Source organism: Trachinotus anak, unplaced genomic scaffold (assembly GCF_046630095.1).
Source record: "Trachinotus anak isolate AG129_WGS33_773 ecotype Australia unplaced genomic scaffold, CSIRO_AGI_Tana_v1 ptg000007l, whole genome shotgun sequence".
NCBI lineage: Eukaryota > Metazoa > Chordata > Actinopteri > Carangiformes > Carangidae > Trachinotus > Trachinotus anak.
Window position 1 is genome coordinate 20,864,699 of NW_027273858.1, and position 23,726 is coordinate 20,888,424.

At 40.7% G+C, this 23,726-nt stretch overlaps 1 long non-coding RNA gene across 1 annotated transcript; it reads right to left on the bottom strand.

Annotated features, from left to right (window-relative positions):
- Positions 1-8,007: 8,007 nt before the first annotated feature.
- On the bottom strand, positions 8,008-21,414 carry LOC139623254 (uncharacterized). Its single transcript, XR_011691458.1, has 3 exons — positions 20,180-21,414; positions 18,415-18,622; positions 8,008-10,169 (listed from the first exon to the last, which is right to left on the bottom strand). It is a non-coding gene; the product is annotated as an uncharacterized lncRNA (long non-coding RNA).
- Positions 21,415-23,726: the final 2,312 nt, after the last annotated feature.

The following is a 23,726-nucleotide window of genomic DNA, read 5'->3' on the forward strand; positions in this document are numbered from 1 at the left end:
AGTGCCATCTGAATTACTTTATTGATCAACATAATGAAGAGGTTTTTTTTATGCTTGTATGTGCAAGGTCAAAAAAATTTTATACTGATAAATCTACACAGACTTTCTGGAAGTATGATATTGTCTTTTTTGGTTGGCGAGGAACTTGCAATTTGTTAAAGAAATTCTTCAACACTTTCTTGGCAAGAGTCAGATGAGAAGATGCCTCATATCATGCAAGTATGATAAATAGCTTAGCTTAAAGACTGGAGATGTAAAGTGTTAAAAAGACTTTGTACAGACATAAATATATATAGTGGTGTCTCATTAACTTATTTAACTTATTATTTTAATAATGAGCTGTATCAAAACTCAACTGTAATAGTAAAAACTGTAACTGTAAAAACCCTTTACAGAGACAGGATAAACTGCTGACCTGGTCTGTCTGAAGGAAACCAAATCTACATACCAGCGCCTCTAATGCGCAATAACATGTTAGGTCTTGTTTATTTTATCTGTACAAAACCCAAAGAGTTAACACGAGTTGTAAAGAGCTAGCTGTTTCACTTCCCTGGAAAAAAAAACAGTGACAGTGAACATCCACACAGCAAATATGTTCAAAAACATACATGGCAGGAGAAATTACAGGTAATTAAATGCTATTCACTGTAAACTATGCATCTTGTGTGAGGCAATACAATTAGAAATGTTGCTAAAATGTTAGTTGTCTGCAGCAAACCATTCAGATCCCTTCTGAATGCTACTCAGTCACAAGTTCAGTGAGTGTTGGTGGTCTCCTGGAGAAACAGAGGATGGACAAATGCAGGAACCTCCAATTAGCTCATTATAGCATCACAGCTTTCTCTCAAGTCCTTACATTGGCTTTGACCTTTTGATCTTCATCTTAGAGTCCATTAGTGCCTTACCTTTGACAACCTCTCATTACATTGTGCTCCTTGGTGCCACACTCTTAGCATGTCGTAGTAAGGTTCTTCACAGAGCTTACACTGGACACTTATTCTGGGGTGAAATAATGAGGTTTCGTGTGTGAGAGATGTACACTCTCCCTTGAACCTGACATTTTGAAAATTACACATTGGAGAACTTTTTTTTTTGCCATGCTAGCAGCATAGCTCTATGAATAGCAATGTTATTCACTTTGTCTGCATTGCTGTCCACTTTATATCTCAACAATTGCTTGCAGGATTGCTTTGGGAAAAGCTCTGGAAAAGTCTTAAATAAAGTGACACAACAATGCCATGTTGATGCTTTCATCCATTACAGATGTTTCAGTGTACCTGTCTGTGTTGTACATGTCAAACCTGTGAGCTGTTACCTTGAGATACAATTATGAAATACCACATATCATTTGTAGTCACCGCTGCAGCAGCAAAGGGCCATTTATTGTGAAACTAATTATTGTGAATTACTATAGAAAAAGCTGTGTTTGACCTCCCAGATGTGAACGCATCATTCAGTATAATGAGTGTGTGGGAGAACAAATAAATCCATATCTGATTAGGAGCGGGTAAGTGCCTGCTCGATGAGGACTATGTGATAATGGTATATATTTAAAATGTGAAATTATGTATATTGATGACCTCCCAACAACATCTGCATCCACATCAATACCATCATTTTACTTGTCACTACGATCTCATGCAGTTTGTCAGAAGTGGGAAAACTGATTTCCTGTGATTGGAAAGTGGGAGCATCATTCCCCACTGGCTTGTGCACAAATGCTTTTAGCTGGATTTAAAGCCACCAGCAGTTACGCTTGACTCCCACATTGGTTTCAAACACAGTGGAGGTGGACAGCCATCCCACATAAACAAATTATTCTACAGAGAAAATATGACAAGATCGATGTCGTGCTCTGCTCCCTTTCATGATGGTATGTTCTGGTGGGTGGTTATAATATGTTGTGGCAATCCTACTCATTGCTGCACTATTTATAAGTGTGATTGCAAATGCCAAGGACAAAATAACTCACAGAGACAGTTGTACCAAAAGCTGCCTTTCCTTGAATGGCCTCTTGAGTCTGGCTCCAAATGTGAGTCAGTCCTCATAGACTCCCATGTTAAAATGCACAACTTAACAGCAGAAAAACAGCCTGGTGCAAAAAACTATTTTGGTTTTATTTCTAATTTCCCTTTGATGACAACAGCATGTGGGTTGAATTTTTATATCACTCACCTGTTTAAATTTAATTACAGCTTAAAGTTATGCGTGATTGCAAAAAGTGCCACAACAGTTGGCTGCCTGCTCAGTGTCCCCTCAGCTAATTTGAGTCAGGCGTTGTCAAGATGGCAATGGTGGAGCAAACCGCTCTTCATTAACCTATGGGTGACATCACAGAGGCTATGTCAATCTTTACATAAAGTCTGTATATTATCTATCTTTATATAGAGTCTATGGATGAAATGAGATTGAAATTGTTTATTGTATAAATAGGGCAGCTCATTTTCTTATGATCTTTGTGCTTGGGTTTATTCTCCTAAAAACATTTTCATAATACAAAGAAATACACTACACTCAAGGGAAAACAGAAAAAATCTACCAGGTGTTTTTGTTAAGTGATGCTACAAAACCCCAATTTGCCGAGCACACAACATGCTTCACAGCAGCAGTATCAGCCACCATGGACCAATTGAGTCTGCACAGTCTGTTCCACAGGAAGGTTTACAGGGAAATGCCATCAACGGTGAACTGGAACCACTGATGCGTTGAGTGCAGCTGTGGTGCAGATAAGAGGAGCCACACTCAGGAGATTACAGATGTCTGGGGGTGGGGGAGTTTGGGGGGGGTATTTAAAAAGGGAGTGGGTGAAAAGAGAATCTGAAACATTTAATTTCTCTCCTATAAAACATAAATAAATAAATAAAGCTTAGCTGCTAACCTGTGTTCACTCTGCAGCCAAGACATTTGGGATGTGACCCTATTTATGGAGGAGGAACTGGTGCAATGCTGGACTGTTAAACCTAATTATAATTAATTATTTTTCATGAATATAATTTTAGCAACAGCTTGTAGACTGCTATTTTTGTTGACACTGACCTACCGGTATACCAACCCAAACTTTGTTGTCATGTGTAGTCACTTTTCAGATCAGAAGTTTATACTTCACTCGAGCTTCTCCAACAGTATAATTGTAATGACTGGAAGCATTTGCCATCAGATCTGCACAGTCAGACTTGCACTGTTTGCTTTTCTAATCCAGTGGGCTTTGCATACCAAAATGGAGCCCCCTCCCTTTACTGAGACTCAGAGAATCATACTGACATGATATCTGCTGACTTCAGAGACAAACTTACAGCCATTTGACAGTTGGTAGCAGCTTTGTGCAGAGAAAAGATGTTATGATTGATCACAATACTGCAGTTGATTTTCCTGACCTCTTTTTCTTCACCAACATTATAGCTCGACAGCGGTTTATCAAATACTTGCCATTAATGTGGGTGATGCATCTTTTCGGCTCACAGCCCATTTCCTGTTAAAGGCAGTGGTATGTTTTGGACCCAAAATGCAGATGAGAGACTCACTTAAGGTTGTTGTAAATCTTGCAAACTTGTCAGACCCTGGGCTGGGGGAGGTGAGGGACTGAGCCGAGTGTTCAGCCTGGGTGGAGTGAGGCAGGCAGTTTGCAGCAAAACAGCAATCCAGACTGGGCAAAGAGACAAGGACATGGCTGAAGGTGATGGGCAACAGAAGACAGGATGGTGAACCTGAATTCACACACGCACAGGCTTAGACTAAGCATTAGCAGTAGCAAATAAACTGCTACTGTAAACTGAGCACCTTGGTTGATAGATCATGAACAGCAGGTGCACAGGTGAGTTGGCAGGAGCAGGTACCAGAGAGCTTGCCCAAAACATGCAGGAAGACAGACTGAATGGGAACCCACAAACCCTGTAAGGGAAGGTGAAACAGCAGGGAAACTTGGAGGATAAAGGGAGATTACAACCTAATCCCAACACTTCCAAAACTCTACATCGTGAGTGTGCTATCAATCAGACTCTTGGCAACAAAGCTAATAAGCATAATTCCCAAACTGACAAACTATTCCTTTAAACTTTTGGTTGCCAGTCACATGACAGAATGAGGCAATATATGTCAAAACAATTAAAATAGTTTTATATTGAGATATATTGCTAGCTATGGGACCATTTCCTGGTTGCGTTTCTCCGTCTGATGAAAATCAAGTTTTTAACCTTGTTAACCTGTCCATATGGTGTTTTTTTTTATATAATACAAGACAGAGCATGAGCGAATTAATCAGTCAAAGCCATGACAGTCTCATAAAAACAGATTCAGACAGTGAGGAATTCATATGCCATATAACCTAAGGCACTCATCCTGTCAACTTGTGGAGACAAGGGGTTGGGTGAAATAAACCTGAAACCTCGTCAGTACAGAAAGTGAGACTTTGAATTAGCACAACCTCTAACACTGTGTCAGCCACTGCCAGTTACAAGCTAACAAGCAGCATAACCAAATAAAAGATGCTGACCGTTCTGATATGTCTGCTAGTCTCTGATTCTGGTCTCAACAGACTCCTCATCTGAGTCTGGGTCTGACTGAGGCTCAAACGTGGCTGAGTCTCTCTGATGTTTCCTCCTCTAACATCTTGATACTCTCTGCTCTTTCACTGGTCAATCTAGCGTGAGCACTGGTGATGGGTGGGGTATAAGGCCTGCTCCAGAGTTCTCAATGAGGAAGTAAATGGGGATGTTTTCCAATATTTTTTTGAAAACGTTTAATGTTTAAAAATATTAATAATAGCGGAGCATTTTTACATAGTCTAAAACATGTCTGGTGAGGAACTTCAAACTTTTATGTTTCTGAACCTGCACCTTAATGTCTCAGGAAAGAAAGGCACAAAGCATGAAAATTTGGTCTTTAAAGATAATACCTACTTACAGTCTGAAATTCATTGGCAATATGTAACTGAGTCGATGAAGCTTTGTGGCTGCAAAAGCATTAACATCTGTACAATAGTTAATGCAGGATAATCAATGATTTGACATTTGAAAGAATGATGTATGTTGGATGATGATAATTCTTCTGGTAATGGTTTACCTTTGTTTTATGTATGATCAATAAGAGTCTCTGTTGTTTCTGTCTCCGCTCTGAGAGTTTGTTCAGACAGGCTATTGATTGGAACCCATTCATTATCCTGATGGCTGGCTGCAAAACGTTTACTGTCTATTGTAATCTGAGGAGAACCATAGCGCTGCTACAACGACTGCTACATTAAAGCCCCATACTGTGTAGCTATGGCATCATGAGCAGATACACTGCAACATGAGATTATAGTCATGAGAACAGATGGTCATAAATCTCCAGGGACACTAAATATGTATAATGTTCTGGACATGCATACATACAGATATATGTGTACACCCTTGAACATATGCATCTACAGTATGGACAACCCAGACTTAGACTTGGACACGTTCAGTGTTAATAAATGAACGATAATCTGAGAAAAATGGTATTGAATTATCTGTTAATGATATCTGTCGCTTTTCAGTGTGTCCACCAGCTTCATCAGCAGATTGTTTTGGTTGAAAGGAGAGATGCATGTGTGTGTGTGTGTGTGTGTGTGTGTGAAAGTGGTGCATAAGATGGAGTTGGGCGTGTGAGGAGAGTACAGTGTCTCAAGGACAAGGTCATTGAGGAAGACACAGCAGGAGGAATAAAATGAGCATGTTGGACAAAGTGGCCTGCAATGCTGCTAACATAATTGTTAGTCGAGCACATAAATGTATATCTACAGTCCTGTTATTTAGCCCATCAGGCTAATGCTAAGGCCTAAGTTGGCATGCTAGTAGATACAATGTCATTGGTACCAGCCTCATGTGCAATTTGTTTAGCGCTGCTGCTGACAGTGTAGGTGGGTAACTGTGGTCAGTGACAGCGGCATAGATTTTTCATCTGCATTCATTACTGCCCTTTTCACAGCCTTTGAGTTGAAGTCCAGCCTCATTTACTGCCTTGGCTTTTATTCCTCTCCCTGCTTTCTCCTCCCATGATCAGCGTCCTTCATCACACTCCAGTGGAGGTGGTAATCGGCACAAGCAGAGGAAGCTACTGCTGAGACAAATGAGAGGGAGATTGTTGCTGTAGCTGCCTGCCTCACACTTCTAATGAGCACGGACACCTGCATGCACACACACGCACACACACACACACACACACTGTACCTGTCTGGGAATTTGTGTTTGCCCATTGTACCCTAGTCTTTCTGCACAGACAAACCATGGTGAGTTAAGGGAAAGTTATTTTTAATGTTCAAACCACAGCTCCGTGCCACAGCATTGTGTGTTTTTGAACACAGGGCATGTGTTGTTTGCTGTGATGATGTATGAGAAACTGTAGCTTGGTCTTTTTAGATGTAAATCAGATGATCAAGGTATCATTAAAAAAAAAAACCCTCTGTCTCAGTCATCAGTAAAATCAGATTCAAATCAGTCACTGATGCTATATGTGCAGGTTTGTGTTTATGGCAGAAAAGTGACCGGGAGGGAGGCAGAAAATGGGCAGTAAACAGAGCGAGGTGATGCTGAAGGTGCCAGCCAGTGTTTGCACTGCAGGACACTGACAGCTGATGCCGGCGGTGCCTGCAGATCAATACAGACTGCCTCTCCACCAGCAGCCTACTTGAGAAGTGTTAAGCAGACAAGCCACAGCTATGTTCACCCGCAGGATGTTGTGCTTCTCTGCTGCTGCCCATCTGAAACTTTCATAATTGCTTGCACTGTTGACCCCTGGTGTCTGGCCACCTCTGTGCATCTATGTTGAAGGAGGAGCTACAGGTACACAAGTTTCACTGGTTGTGTTCGGTCATTTCATTAATATTTATCTGTCCATGAGTCAGGCCTGAGAGTGTGTTGTGTAAGTTGTTTTTGACGCTACATGCATGTGTAAACTAAAATGGTAACAACATGGTAATATACTGTATAATTAGATATAGACATACACACACACACACACAGTTGCAACAGCTGGGGTTAAATCATAAAGAATTCACATTATGCTGCGTTTTCACATTTAAATGTCATTAAATATTCAAACCTGCAAAAAGTGATTTTCTGGTCCCTTGGGACAGCAGGAATGAGCTGTAAACACAGCACTGTCACACATGTACAGTGCTGTGTAATTACCTTAAAAAGCTGCATATCATCCTTTCAATGCTGGACAGGCAGTGCACAGTGGTATTTTAGAGCTTTTTTGCTGGAAACAGGATCCTGCAGTAGCTGCAAACGGGGCTGATGACAGTGGTAGACCTATAAACAGTAAAGTTTTGGGTCAGAAAACCAAGACAATTAGCTAAAAGATGCTAAAACACTTTGTAGATCTGAGGGACGATGCAGAGTTGGGTAATAATTCTGTCTGTACCAGTGTGCATATAAAAACATAATAACTGCATCTTTAAAGATATGTAATACAGTTGTAATAGGGTGCACTCCTCCATCACTTTGTCCACAAACCATCAACCCAGTGGCAGTACGCTTTGCTGAGTGGTTTAAGGTGTCAGAAAAACATTCCTCAAAAACATTTAGTTTGAGACTCTGTGATCATGTATCCAGCACACTGTCTTTCTGACTGAGGTCCAAAGCTGGGAGCAACCTCTGCCTGTGTGAGGACGGATGAGGGGACCTGCAGGTATGTAAACTTTGTATGCTCTGGATTTTTTCACCATGCATATCCAAATGTGCTGCAAAAGCTCAGTGAATTTTTCAACTCCGTGGCTCAGGAGAATGGTGACTGCAGGAATGGTCACAGGTGGAAAGGACTTCTTTGCACTGTGACCGATTCAACAACCCTGGGTTTTTCGTTTCCATAATGACACAGCTGCAGTGCTCATACCAACTGTCACACTGCTATACATCCATTTTAAAGGCTGCAAGGTGCAGTCTTGCACTTTTGAATTATTACATTATCAGCCTGTGTCAGACATTTTTTTTAATTTATGGCAGACACTGATAATTGCAAGTTGAAAATAAACTGAGAGGGAGTTTAAGAAGACTTTATCCTACTATATCATCTGTCCACCACATTCTATATCTGTCTATAAGTCCCCCAGTGTTGCTGAATGTGGCTTTTAAATACGAATGAAGACAAACTGTACACTATGAACACAGTCATCTGTAAAATCCAGAAGAAAATCACAGAAAACACTTACACATGCAGCAGGAGAACATTGTCTTCTTGTACAAGGTGACTGGCTGTTTGCCACCTGCTTCTGCAACATCTCTATAGACGAGCTTGAAATACCACAGCTGTAGGCTATAGATGCAAAGAGTTTACCAACGAGACTAGGTCAAAACTGTGTATGGCAAATGTTTGCTTCTCTCCTCCTGTCTGTGCTCACATAAACAGTATTTTAATACAGCTGAATTCCCAGCTGTTTCTGTTGTCAGACAATGGAACAAGTATGAAGTAGTGACTGAAACCATTAAGACTACATGATAACATCCGAGCCATTTCTAAGCTGGTGCTAAAATCCAGATTTTATAACCACGACAAATTCACCAAAGACACAAATTAAAGACAAAGACTGTGCTGTGATTTCAGCTGTATTTACTTGTAAAAGGTTCACTCAGAGACAAAGTTAGAAGTGACAGAATATCTTCCTTATTTTGTCTCACACAGCCTCTGTGTGGGTAACAAAGTACTGCCCCACATCTCTGATCCTGAACAGAGTAGACAGAGAGAGGGCAGTAATGGTGATAGTCTTCAGACTGCCAGACAGCCAGTGGGGAAACAGCCAGCCAGCCAGCCAGCCCCGTCCTCACGTGAGTAATTTCAAAATAAGACAGGAAATGAACCAAAAAGACCAAACAGAAAAACTGAAGTCTAAAATCCAAACGTAGGGTGTCGGTCAGGGCAAACCCAGACACTTCTCCCCTTTGTTTCCCAGCATGGTCCAGACAGTTGGGTTGTTTTGTTTTTGTCTGGTTCTTATTTAAGTTTTTTGTTGGAGATCACCTGTGTTCCAGTTCCAGTTATCAGTTTTTGTTTAGGTTCGGTCTAGTTTAGTTTTCTCTAGGAAGTTTACGGGGAGCAGCCCATGGCTTCACTGGCTCAGCTGCCTCCCCACCTTTCATTCTTTTTGGGTGGGATCTTCTTCCCTTTGTCTTCAGTACCTTAAGTATAGGTTATCATCTTTCAAATAAAGCTGGGTCTCCTTTCTTGGTAACTCAAAGTCTCCAGTTGAGCTTGGTCACAAACAACAACAAGACTTTGCTGCGTGATGGTAGGTTTTTGTAGCTTTGACCTTTATTTTTTTCTTTTTTCTCTTACCTTTATAATTTTAGGGAAGCACATCATACTTAATCTATGCTCCACATGGTGGTCAAGTGCAGCTGTAAGGCCTTAAGGCACTTCCCCTTGAACTGTCAATCAGTCCCACTAACTGTCCCTCAACTCTGTGTGAACCTTTGACTCGAGCTGTTGAACCCATTACTCCTGAATTACCCCTGTTCAGCTGAATCCCCAGCAGAGAGGATTCAGCCGGCTCTGACAAAGGCTACGTCCACACAACTACCTTTTCATTTTAAAACGCATCTCTTTTGCTACATTTTGACACCCATCCACACGACTCCAGAGTTTTCGAGCCCCGAAAACTGAGCATTTTGGAAACACTGCTGGACCCGATTCAGTTTGAAAACTCCAGAGCTGCATTGTTGTCTGGACGGGCGACAGATACCTTTGGAAACGATGACATAGGTCTTATCAGCCTCAGCTACCAGTAGTGAAAACGTGAATTACAAGTGTTACGGATCTTGTTGTCTTTGCTAGCAGCTGTTGTTCATTGAAATCCTGCATGTCAATGCCTTTGCTTTGTAGTATTCCCTGCAACTAATCAGCTGAGTACACCTGAGAGAGCCCAGTGTTCACAAATGGTCACACATGTATGCGTTTTCAGATGTGTTAGTATGGACGCAGATCGTTTCTGATATGGAGCTAAAACTCTCGTCTGGACGGAGAAATGTAGAAAACGTAGAAAACGTAGTAGTGTGGATGTGGTCTAAATGATCTTATCTCCCTCTGAAGTCCTCCTGCCAGGCTGGTTATAGACTATTAAAGGGATTGTTTCAGTCTTCAAAGCAGACTTGAATATTGCTCTCGCCTCACCCACTTTCACCCGCTGTAGTCTTAGTGGAAAATCCTCTGTCACAGAACTGAAACATACAGAAAAGATAAAAGAAGCAGAATAACAGTATCAATGTTATGTGCCTGTCAAAACAATTTATCTTTGTGATAAAAATCCCACTACACTTTAAAATTACACTGCTATAACATTTATTATTCTTTTTCCCTTTGATGCATGAAAGGCTTTGATTTTAAAAAACACAATTTCATGAATGCATGAATACCATCGAATGATGCCTGCCCACAGTGATGACATAGTTCAAAAGCAAGCTATTAAACCCTAATTTTCATGCTCTTTGTTTTGAGTGAGATATTTTTTTCACCTAGTCGTGAATATGCTTTCATTGACTTGCTTTAGAAGTAATCCATCAAAGGTATTTTTCATGTCTCTTGGAGGGCTGTTTCAACCAAATGCCTTTTTCTAATGGAATTACCGTTGAGTATTTTTCTGAGACAGTCATTGTAAATTCATTGCTCAGTTTTTCATACAAGGCTGTAAACATGTTGATTTCTGCTGTATAGTTGAAAATTTTAACATCAGAGTCTGTGGGAATTGACTTGCTTTTTGCGGCAAGTGGTCATTCAAGGAACGGCAGTTGTTAACACTTCTCTGTTGGCTTTATTTTTCAGCCCCAGAGGTGTTGCTTTGTTGGGCCCCCTTCTACCCGTCTATACCTGGCTCCTCTTATACCTATAATTTTACATTTTGGGAAATAATTTGCTTGTTGAGACTTAGACGAGAAGATTGACACTTCTCTTCTGTCTTCATGGTAGTGTTCAACTCTAAGTTGTTTTATGGAAAGTTATGTTCAAGACTATTTCTTCGGTTTCAGTCACTTTCTCTGTTGTCAAGAAATACCTTAATACATGAGCCCCTGTAAAAGCATAACATGTTGTTTTAAACTTCAGATTTTTTACAGATTAAACTAACGAGACATCATGTGTTGATTAGTGAACTTTAGAGGTGATGTGTATTGTTGGGACAGAGCCAGGCTAGCTGTTTTCCTCTGTTCACAGTCTTTAAGCTGAGCTAAGCAAAGTGTCTCCTGGCTCCAGTGTCATATTAGTCACAGTCATGAGTGGTGTCAACCTACTCATCAAGCCTTGGCAAGAAAGTGAATAAGTACATTTCCCCAAAACGTTGAACTGTTGCTTAAGTTTAGGAACAAGCTCTAAAGTGCTTAGTACGAAGTTGCCTGTTATTCACCGGTTAATGTTTTTGTAAATGATTCACTTCCTAGACATTGACCCTTGACTCCTACATAGTCAGACAGGTTAATTAAGTAGCTTTAGTTACCAAAACCTGTTTAAAATTTACTTTCAACAACAGAGTTTTTATAGACAAACCTAAAACCTAAACATACTGTAACATCATAAAATTTGATTACAACAATTTAAATATAGGTGCTGTTATCCAAAACTTTACAAATTCATCCATTCATACACACACATTCACAGTGAAGGCAGGAAGCTACCGTGGAGGGTACTAACTAGTGAAAACGACAGTATGAATGTACAGCAACAACGCACAGAAAAGTGAAACATTCCTTTTCAAGTCTAGCGAGCAAAGCAATCGGCAGATATTTTGGAGGGAAACAATCTTGGTCACATGTTGCGATTGTTGAGTGCGACGATGGCAGCGTCTGATTTGGCACAGCACTACCGTGTCAGAATGAACACACTACGTCAGTGAGTGCACTGTGTACACAGTGTACCACATGTCAGGGTAATGATTTGAGACACAGAACATGTCTTGCCCAGGGACACTTTGACACGTGGACAAGAGAAGCTGAGGCTCGTGCAGCTGCCCCAGTTCAAGTCTCAAAATTCAGTTCAAATATTTACTCATCTTCCTGGCTAATAAGATACATTGACAGTCAGATTAATAGACATAGCACAAAAATTACAACGTTAGGAGCAGGACTGAAAGGATCAACATCTGTTTATTTTCATCCTTTTGCTTTAATAGTATGAAGGTGAGTATCAGTTTGGCATCATAGAGCTCTAATACAGCTCTAATACTGTGATGCATGGGAACAATGTAATTCACTGATGAATTATTGTGGCAGTGCAACATCTGTGTGGGATGTGTTGGAGAGTGATGTTGGCAGATGAAAATAACACTTAGAACAACAGAGGAATGACAGGCTGTGATAACTCCAAGCGGCCAGTTGCATGTCAGTAAACGTATTTCATTTCACATTTCTATTATCATGTTTCACATTTCACCATCAAGACTGTGACAAGGTGTCCTCACAGCTTGTTGAAAACAAAAATGTATTAATTAAAGATTAATTTTAATATTTAAACATCATTCAGCTAATTGACTAGAATATCGTTACAAAACTACAAAGACAAAGAATAAGCAAGGAAGGACAATTAGAGTAGTTGTCACCATGGGAGCCAGAAGTTTTATTTGTGTGTGTCCTACTTTTCTGCCTGTTTGTTTGCTCTTCCTGCTGTGATAGTCTGGGATTCAGAAAACTATTGATTGCCATCTCCAACTCAGTTTTTTTAAGCAACCTAACAATGTTCAAAAGGCCGCTGTGATAAAAAGCAGGGACAGATGCAGCCATCAGACTTCCTCTTATTTGTGTCATATCTGAGGTCTGTCTTCCTCCCTGGCTTTAAAATCCAGCATGGAAGCTGCATGCTCTGCAGTCGCCTGTGTTGCATTTAAATGAGGTGTGTGACAATCACGACTGGGCAGGGATTTATAAAGACCGTCTGAGCCATCGATCAGCACTCAACTTTTCTGAGGATTTGACAGATTTCGTTTTTGTTGAAGACAAGCACTGGACATGTAATTGTTTTGTAAGTGTTGGACCTTCAGAGTTGGTGGCTTTTATGAGGAGAGTAAAAAACGATGTTAAAAGTTGTACAAGAAAGCTTCAAAATGTACCATTTACTTTACTCTGAACTAAAGCAAAATTACTATTGTGATAACAAATACTGCTTTCAGTCTCATACTGTGCTTTTTTATTTGGCCTATCCATGTCCAGGTCCATGAAACAAAAAATAATTACTGATGAGATTAACATTCCTAATATGAAACAAACATAAATGCTGTATTTCCATCATGTTTTCCACATTGTTTTTAGGTGACTGAGGCTCTTTTAACTACATCATCGTCACCTTGCTGTGCTGTCCTCTTCTTGGGTGATGTTGGGTATGTTTCCACCATTAAGGGTGCTGTGATGACTGCCTGCTAGCTGTCACACGTTGCATGTAGACTTTGGTAAAGCCAAACATCTTGTATGTTGTGCCCTGTGCGCTGCCACACTCAGTGCTGTGCCTGGATGCAGCCTGTGTACACACATACAGAGGAGCTGCTGCTGTGATGTTAACGTGCTGCTTTTACCACTCAACATGTGTAGACACGGTGTAAAAATAGTGCGAAAGATAAACAGGGCTGGGAAATTGTGCAGGTCATTATCGTAACTGCCCATCAACCAGTTGTGCCAGTGAGTGCAATATATATTAATGAGCAGCTCTGCGCTTTGACCAGGTAAAAGTAGTAGGCTATTTAAAGACACAGGTGTCATAACAGCACAGCCTGATAGCCAATCTGGGTCCTAATGATAGATGAAGACATCATCTAACATAAGTGCTCACTTTTAGCATTGTATACAGTATATGTATTGATAATTCAGAAATTCCCAATAGTTTTTACGTTTCCTGTTTACTTTTCCTCAAAGAGATTTTCTGTCTGCATCTGTCTCAGTTCGCATTCTATGCTGTAAAATTTTACCAAACCCTCTCCACCACCTGTGAGGGACACATTTCAGTCTGGTGTCTCAGTCCCGTCTTCTGTTTGAATCCATCCAGCTGTCTACACAGGCCATGTGACGGCTTGCGTTTTACTATACACATGAAACAGGACTTGGAGCATGTTTTTATGGCTCAAGTCTATTTCCCTCTGTTTTACCATGCCTGAACATCCTGTCTAAATACAGATGTAGGACTGAGGATGCTGCAGCTGCTCTGCAAATGTGCCGCTCATGCTACGCCTCCTGTGCAGACAGTCGCCTGTCTGCTTTGCTGCATGTATTTCTTGGTAAGATCCTGTCCACTAGGCTGGATTTAGTGCTCAGCTGACAGGCTGATGATGGCGCCTCTGGCAACAGACATGTTTCTGCCCCTTAATTTATCCGAGGTGTGCAAATCGCCCCGAGTTCCACCCTGAAGTGCCCCAGCCATTTGGGTTGTGCAGCCCAGGTCCAAACAGCTCAGGAGGTCATCTCTTAAATACATCATAGCTGTACAGAATAGCGATGTACCTTCAGCTGGGAGAGTGGTGAGGGCTGGGCAGGAGATCTACGTCACGGCTTCACCTTGTGCACACTATTCCAGAGGGTTGTGCCATCTGTCATCTCTCATTTCTGTAGAAGTAGAAGCTGAACCTCTGGTGGTTAGATGGGGATTTGTTGTTGTTGACAAAAGGGGTTTTGAGAAGCAGCTTTGATAATTGATTGTCTGTGTTTTTGCTATCACATCCCTCAGGTGCAGCCTCTCTCTCAAACCCCTGACAGCTTTCCCACAGACACGAGAGCACTTTGAAAATGTCTGTTACACGCCACTCTGTCTCTAAAAGAGCATGTGAATGATATTATACCAGAGAGGAGACACAGACTGCACCTTTGTGTCTTCTCACTGCGGAGGCTAGATAAACGCTGCAACAAAGCATCCACAGCTCATCAAATGAGAACAGTCTCGAGTCCTAATGTGGAGGCGTTGGCAGACAAACACTGAGTAGTAATTGACTTGTAAACATACAAATCTTTCTCACTGGGGGCTGGTCCTCAAGGGGATAGCTCAGCATGAAATTACAGTCCGGCATGTTAAAGAACTCCCTCAGGCAACAAAGCATCTGCATTAACATTAGCTGGTATTTTCTCAAAAGGAAGGAGATGGGATTAGAACTCAGAGCAGCAGAGGTGCTTAAGCAGATCTCATGATGGTAACATACTGAAGCTGCAGCATCTCTCTGTTTACGTGTCTCAGGATTAGGGAGACGGAATGAATCATCCACTGGTCTTGTTTTTTACTTCTTCCTTTCAGGTCATCTCAGGGAATGTCTGAGCACTGGAGTTTGGTTTGAATAATGTGTCTGTTGTCTAACTGCAAATGACAGGATGGATGTGAAAAGGAGGGTGTCAACTGCTGTCAGTCAAACTCTATCATCACGCTCAGGTGAGATCAGCGCTTTCCAAAGACTCGGGCTGACAGTTTTTTATACTAATCAAGCTTCAAACAGCTCTCCCTACCTTTTCCCTCCCTGCTCTGTTTGACTCATCCTGTCACTGCTTTAGAGAACCTCAGCTGCTTGCTCTCAGGGAGTCCCTTTGATTGCTATTTTTGCTGGGGGTGGCAGCTGGCCACTATGAGAGAGCAGGGGCTCGCTGGTGCAGACAAATATCTGTAATTCCACCCACATTCTCGCTCCCACCTGCCGGCAATAAAAATCTCGGCCAGCGGGTGAAGCTGGATGAGTCTCGAAATGTGCATCCAGAGAAAATTTATTCAGCAATGTGTGCTGTGTTTGCTTGCTGTGTGCTGAAAGCTTCTTTTTGCACAGCATTGGCAAACATCTGAGCGTGTACAGGGGTATGAAATAGTTATATATTTAAAGTAAAATTACAATATTTTTTAGCCTGGGTCTTTTCATTCAGAGAATAAACAGGTATTACAAAAACGGCCTGAAAGGTTTTGATTGCTTTATAAGGGGGTATTATTTCTGTTGCTTACCATATGGAGAGTGAACTGTTCGGTCCAGCCAGCTTTTTGATTTCTGTATATGAAACACAGTCTTACAGCTGCAGTCACAGCTGCAAATTTTTGTAAGTGAACATGTTTAGATTTTCCAAGTCTATGATCAAAAACTCCCACTCTTTGCAAAGTTTTCCTCCAGTGCCTGTAGAAACACGGGGCAGTGCTCTTGCTCGTCAGCCCTTTCTCTCCACTGCTGCCTAAATTCCTTCCTCTTCCATTTATTTGACTCCCCTGTTGTATACTGTCTCTGTCATCAAAGTCAAATGACTCAAGGTAGTCCTCATAATACCCAGTGAATAACCAGTCATTGTACTCAGACCAGTCTTCCTGCATGTATCTATGAGCTCCACAAACTCTCCATACTGACCGGCTGTTTAAAAGCCATTAAGAACTGGATGTTCAACAACTTCCTACAGTTAAATGCAGATAAAACTGAAGTCCTCATTTTTGCTCCTGAAAACATCCAATCAGCAATCAAGCAGAAGAATTTTGGTCACTTGTCCTGCTCCTCTCAACCCAATCTGTGAAATCTTGGCACTGTCTTTGACCATTGCATTGGTTTGATGTACACATTAGGAAACTGACTAAGTCATTTTTCTTTCATCTAAGAAACATAGCCAAACTTAGATCTGTGGTGTCACAAAATGAAATGAAGATGTTAATCCATGCTTTTATCTCATCACGACTGGATTACTGTAACTCTCTTTTTACCTGTCTCAATAAATCTTCCCTACAGCACCTACAAACTATCCAAAAAGCTGCTGTTGAGATTTAACAAAATCAAATAGATGGTTGCATCTAACACCTATTTTAATATCTCAGCACTGGCTTCCCATTAATTTTAGAATCCATTTTAACATTTTAGCTCCCAAAATACATAGCAGATCTTCTTCACCCCCACACCACGAATTGAGCTCTCATGTCCTCCACCCTGGGTCTGATCGTGGTGTGATCGTGCCTTCCAGTCAATAGCTCCTAAACTCTGGAAAAGACTTCCACTAAGTTTGAGAACCCTGGATTCTGGGGACTCTTTTAAAAAAGCAACTGAAAACCATCTGTTCAGACAGGCTTGTAGGTAGCATGTGGTATTTTTGCTCTTAACCAGTGTCTTATATCTGTATATATCTGTCTTGTATCTGTATTTTGATCTTAATTATTTAATTTGATTTTATTCTTTTAATCGTGAAGCATTTTGTGACCAGTGTGCTTGAAAAGTGCTATATAAATGCTTGCTTGCACACATGATATTTCTCAGGGTCGGGTTATATGCAATCATTTAGTGTGTTCAACTTGTTCAACCATGTCAGAAGTCACGTCTTTATAGTCTGAGTGGCCACACTTGAAGGTGCAGTAAAAAGCCAGGGGGAGAGGGACGAGACAAGATATATTTTAAATATGGGGCTAATGGTGCATGTTTTCAGACAGTCTCTCCTGAAAGACTTTCATAGTGTTGGTCCTCTCTCACCTCCACACAGCCGGCCAATTACAGTGTAAAGTGGGTGTGAATGTCAGATGGTAGGTTACGGAAGTGTAGAAATGATCGGACACATCCCACCTACTCTGAAAGGTGTGGAGAACAGGTGTTTCAAAGATTTTCGATCTGTTAAGGTGTTCTGATGGAGTATACTTCACACATGAGAACAAGCTGCAGGGTGTGAATGGACAGACAGAGGCTTGTCTTCTGGGCATGTTTCCCCTGAAAACAGATCCCTATGCAGCTAGCTACAGTAGTTGATCCAGGACTAATTTCTGTACTGGACTCAGAGACAAATCATTTGCCTAAGACATTAGTTGTTTAAGATTTAGGATAGCACTGCTTTGCTGCAGTTATGATTACCGAACCTCTACATCAAGCGTTTTCAAAGTGTGGGAAAGTCAGCGCCCTTCAAATAACTGTGAAATACTGCACCGCTGATTTAAAACCAGGTTTCTGCTGGTCAGTCTTTTTCTGCTACCTCAAGATCCCATTGCCCCAACAATGTTTCTGACAACACCTCAAGACCAACATGCGCTCAGATGGATGCAAGGGTATTTGCTATTTAAATAACTTGGGCCCTGGACAGGAAGAACTTTGTTGGTCTGAAACTAGCAAAGACGCTTGCTTTATGCTTTGCACTTCTTTGCCCCGGGTGTACACTAGGGCCCTGCATCTCCGATGCGAATAAGTGGTTGATGCGGGGATGCACTGTAGAAAGGAATAAACATTGATTGTACGTCCTCCATTTTTTTTTCATCCCAGACTCTGTGTCCTCTCTTACTGTAGCTACTGAAAATCGATACTTTTTGCCACATGCATAGCTGAGATATTTACAGTTATTATATATTTTCTCAAGCTGCATCTCCCCTGAGGTTCTCTGGCACCCATAGGTGAGGCCCGCCTCTACTGCTCTACATCATCAGTGGTGGTTGGAAAGTAAACATGGCCCATATTCAGAATGGCTGTAAATAATAAATATGAGAAGACTCAGGTTAAAATAAATCAGAATTCTGAAAAATACTCACTTATTAAACTGGATGGGTAATGAAACATTATCCTGAAGCCAGGTGATTTATAACACCAGAGTCATTGTGGGACAGCTGGGAAGGTGGGAACTGGGAGTCCCAGCCAGACTGGGCGGTGTAATCTCTTACCACAGGCTCATTGTTGCTACGGATACACAGGTTGATGGATGGCCTTGCAGCGATGGGGCTCTCTCCCTCCTCCTGTCAGCTGTTTAAAAAGCATTTAATTGAATTTAGCCCAATGGTTAATGCCATTACCTCCCATCCTATAGCAGACGAGCTATATGTGTAATGACCTTATAAAGCAGTGCAGAGGGAATTCATGATGACCCACAGATGATGCCACTGCTGTCTGAAATATCACAGGGTGAGGCCATACAGTGAGACACTTAATCACTTCAATGCATTTATAATTACTCATTGCTCACAGAAGGTCAAGGTTATTCCCAACCGTGGTTTGACATTTGCATTAAGGCATTTAAAATGTCGAAGCTGAGTAGTTCTGAGGATTTTACTTTACTTTTATTGTATCTGCTTTCTTTCTTCTCTCTGAAGAGCAGAATTTGAGATTTTAGGATGTTGAGTCATCCATATCAACAATTCTTCCCTTTTGGTCTAAGGTATGTCTGTTTTACACTGGTGAGAATAACAAGACTAGGTCAAAACCAAGTATATGACTGGTCCGTGTTGTGGGCCATTTACATTCTGCCTAGCGATAGGACTAAAATTCTAAGGCAAAAGAAACCTGGAGCATTTTGTGTTCACAATGCACAGGTCAAGCGAACTGCAATGTGGACTTGAAACTCACCTCGAGAGGTGGCCAAATGAACCGAACTGAGAGCTCCCATATTAGAAACTGTTTGTGCCAATGTGGAAACTCCAACTTAGTCATGTGGCATTCAGCTTAACAATGGTGTAATTATGATCAGTCAGTCAGTCAGTGACATTCACGATTATAGGGCTGGTTGCACTGCTGCAGTCCAGCCAAAAAAGATCCTGACATGGATCAAGCTGATCTGGATGGTCAGTGAATATTGAATCTCAGAGATCAAATGATGGTTGTTGATTCAAATCTCAGTCATGTCCTGGCATACATACTTGAAAAATGTTCAAAACAGCTTCAGAGAAAACAAAAAAAACAAGGAGAAATAAAATACCATCGAGTGAAAATGTAGCAGGGAATTAGAAAAGGCAGATGGCAGAATGTTCCCCAAACAAAAGGAAAACACAATCAAAGAAGTTTCCTGTTTTAACTGGTTTTGAAAGTTTTGTCTCTGCAATCTACTGAATGTTCAAGAGCAATGTTTTTTTGTTCATATTAGTTCTGTTATTTCTCTAAACCCATCCTTGACCCACTCTTGTTTTATGGTTATAAATGAGTCCATCAGCTGTGATAAAAATCTTGAATGGATGGGCTATTTCTCTTGATTATATATCCGGATATGATGAATGCCTTCTTGCAGAGTGCTTTACTTTATTTCTGCAGTAACAATGATAAGATCGTGAGTGTGGAACAAAAATAAATTGCTATACTCTAGGTACTAGTTTATGAAAAATCCAGTGTGGTCCAGTATTTCTTCATAATGACTCTCATGACATGTCCATTACACACCAACACCTTTGCTGTATGATGCTTGTATGTAATATGAAATAACATTGTATGTTCATATACAAAGTCCACAACATATATGATTCTAAAATAATTTAAATGGGCAGAAACGAAGGTACAATATGTGGCTGCAATGATGCACAAACATAGAAATACCTGTAATCATCCTAAGTCATACAGCTTAATGGACGTAGACATACACCCAGGCTCCTGTCCAAACTAAAGTCCCATTATTTATTCCACCACTGCACTGTGGTGCAGTCCATGCCTGTGTAACCTTTTCTGTGTCATTATTGATCCATGGTTATTTGTATGCAAGGCTACAGCACACAGTCAGACACCAAACACATGACTTAACTCCCAATCAGCAAGATAACATGGCAAGTTGCTGTTGTCATGAAAAGTCGCAAAGCGCTGCAAAACCAATACACAATACAACACAACCACTTCATCAGAGGTCCGTATCTCCTGTTCCACAAGTTACTGACTTAATTGCAAACTCACTCATTTTAAAAATGGGCTGCAAGGGCAAACAGAATGAACACTGTGTCAGCTGTTAATGAGAAAAGCGACATTGTTAATTTAAAAAAAACAGACTTTGAGTTTTTAAAGGGATTGTAATTTCAATCTCACTTTGATGTGTGTTTTTTTCCCACTACTGTGTAAAGATGCTTTGTGTCTCTTAATTTCTAACAACAGCTGTATCAAAAAGAAATTTGGTTACATGATGTTAATTCCTGTTCATTCCAACAAAAAGCACATTATTGGTCAATCAATGACCAATGACCTCCACACTCAGTCACAGGTGCTTGTGAAAAGCTTGTTAAGGCATCATACTAAACTGCAGTCAGAAAACAATCTGTGAAGTTTGGATTGGCTTAACTTTATTGATGTATTTACCAAGGACATGTGCTGTGTCTGGAACTGAACACTATATCTGAACTGGTCCGCTGTGCTGTACACACAGTACTTGGTACTGCACCATATTGATCTGAACACTAGATGGCACATGAGGTTAAATAATCAACACCATCCCGTTCCTGAGGTTCTCTAAAATTTCATATAAACTTAAATGGTGAAGGCAGCCAAAGCTGTCTGTTTGACGTTTCAGTCTGCTTTGAAGAGCTTTCCTTGATCTCATCGTCTTGAAACAAGCAGCTTGACTTGTCTGCTCTTTTGGAGACAAATTGTCTGGCAGAAAACACATTACGGCTTCCAGTGTCAGTCAAAAGACATTTTGAATGTTAACTCACTTTCGCTAATGTGTCACCTCAAATCACTTTTCAGTACATGCAGTGTTCAAATAGACACGTGTAGATGTTAAAATGCACACATGCAAACAGAAGCACATGAAAACACATAAACTCGCTGCGATGAGAACTGTGAACTGTGACCACTTAAGACCAAACAAAAACTTTCCACATGGCTTGCTAAGTCAGTGCAATTGGTTTAAACATGAAACAAAAGGTTTTCATGTGAGATTACAGACGAGACTTCAAAAACAACATCATTTTGCTGCGTTGAGATTTCAGTCATATGGCAGCTGTATTGTGACTGCTCCACTTTCTGAGTTGTTAAACTCTTCTAATAAGGTTTATGTAATTTAGGAAAGCTGACTAGGATCGGATCATTTTAGGGCTTTAATGGATCAGTTAGCATGCAAGGATTAAGCTGTTGGACAATTCCCTCATGATTTTCTGTATTAGTGCCAGTGAGGGGCCCTTCAGGTTAAAATGAAAATGCAGATCTTGAGCAGTTTTCTTGAAAAAGATGTGCACACTTACATTGAAAAATAAAGTTCATTCGTTTTGGATACTTTTCCTATTCCTGGATGTAAAATCCTTCAAGTAATAATAATAATGATTTGGGAAGGGTTTGAGCTGCTCACCATCCATGTCCTCACTACAGAATCGGACCTGTGATGACTAGTCAAAAATAAATGACTGCTTCATCATTACGTTAGCATTTGCAGCACGTTTGTGAATTTGGTTGTGTTGTGAGTATATTGCAGCAGGTGTGTTTTCAAATTGATGAAGGTATTTTCTGAATTTGCCTTTGTTTTGTCTGTTTACCCGTGTTTTCAAAGCTGCAGTGCGTTGAGCTCTCAGGGCTGTCGCATGTTGTCCTGTGCTAAGACACTGATTAACTCTGAGTTTATGAGCCATGTGGACACAAAGTTCCCGGCTCTGTGTGTTTTCATGCCAGCACAGAGAAATGATCAGGTGGCGTCAGTGATGGCAGGATGCCACCCAGTGGTTCCATGTACTGTATCACAAGAAAACACAGCACAGAGAATAATCCGACACAAGTTTCAGTTTCACACATGACAAGGACCAAATATGTAAAATGTGTTTTTAAAATCCTCATTATTCAATTTCAGTGTCACTCCATGGACCCAAACAAGAGTTTTTCTTTCCTCTCTTCTTGCAATTCAGACAGACGCTTTTTACATTGCGGTTGTGTTGGAGAGAATCAAACCACAACCTTCCCTCTTCTTCTCTCGTCCTTTTAAATCTACCTCTGTCAGACTTCACTTGCTATCTTTTTTTTTTTTAACTGACAGGAGTTCCTTGTGTAAACCTGATGACTAACTGGATTATCTCTGAAAAGAAACACATCCATGTTACAATCAACATGTTTGATTAAAACAGGGCCCATTGGTGACTGCAAACAACAGAACAGAAACATCTTCACTTAGAAAGACAGCTCTTACCATCAACACTTCACATTTACCATGTTCTTCTCTCTTCATTTCAGAGAACACCCAGTCAAAATAAATTGTTGTACCATAATATGAATGTGTTTGTAAATATTAATATATAATATATTAATGAGCAGTTTATCAGTGGATGCTGATCCTGCAGCTCTTTTCCAGAGGGTGGGTGATCTATTGGAAGGTCCTCCTAATGAAAAGACTAGAAAAATGTTGTTCTGGAGGAGGATTATCAACAAACCGGAAGTTGTTCTTATTAATGCCTTGTAACTGACGTATAAAAATGAAACGTTTCATTAACCACAGCTGATAAACTCCCTGTGAGCGGAGCCTTTTCAGAAAGTGATACCAGAGTAATATGAGTAGATGAATGTTCAGTTCATACATTTAACAATGGCCGTATCCAACCAGACGCCTTGTCATATCCAGCAGATCATCTGGATTTTAGTAGTTTTTTATTATTATTATTTTAGGTTTTGGTGTCTGCTGAATTTCATAAATGTCAGATTCAAGCTAAATGTTATTCCCATCAGTTGTATTGGGGTGACAGCAGATGTCTAAGCTAATATCGCAGAACCTCAGGCAAATTAAAGATAAAAACTGCACAGTCAGACACCAGTGAGGATGTTTCTTACCCTAATTTTAGCCACAAAAACATTTTTTGAAGTCTTTTTTTCTCATTTTATATAAAAGGGCAACAATGGCCATTTGTGAAAAAAAGCTATTTAAATTGTGTATTTAATGGTTTGCAGTAATTATGATCATTGAGATTATGCAGTGTATGTACATGAACATTTATACTTATTTAATCAATCCCAAGCTTCTCTGAGATTGCCTTGGGGCTCATCAGGTAGAGCACATACCATTTAGACTCAGTCCTTACCGGGGGGGCCTAGGTTTGAGTCTGGCCCATGGCCTTTTGCTGCATGTCCATCCCTCTCTCTCCCCAAGTTTCCTGTTTGTCTCTCGCTGTGACTATAATAGAGGCAA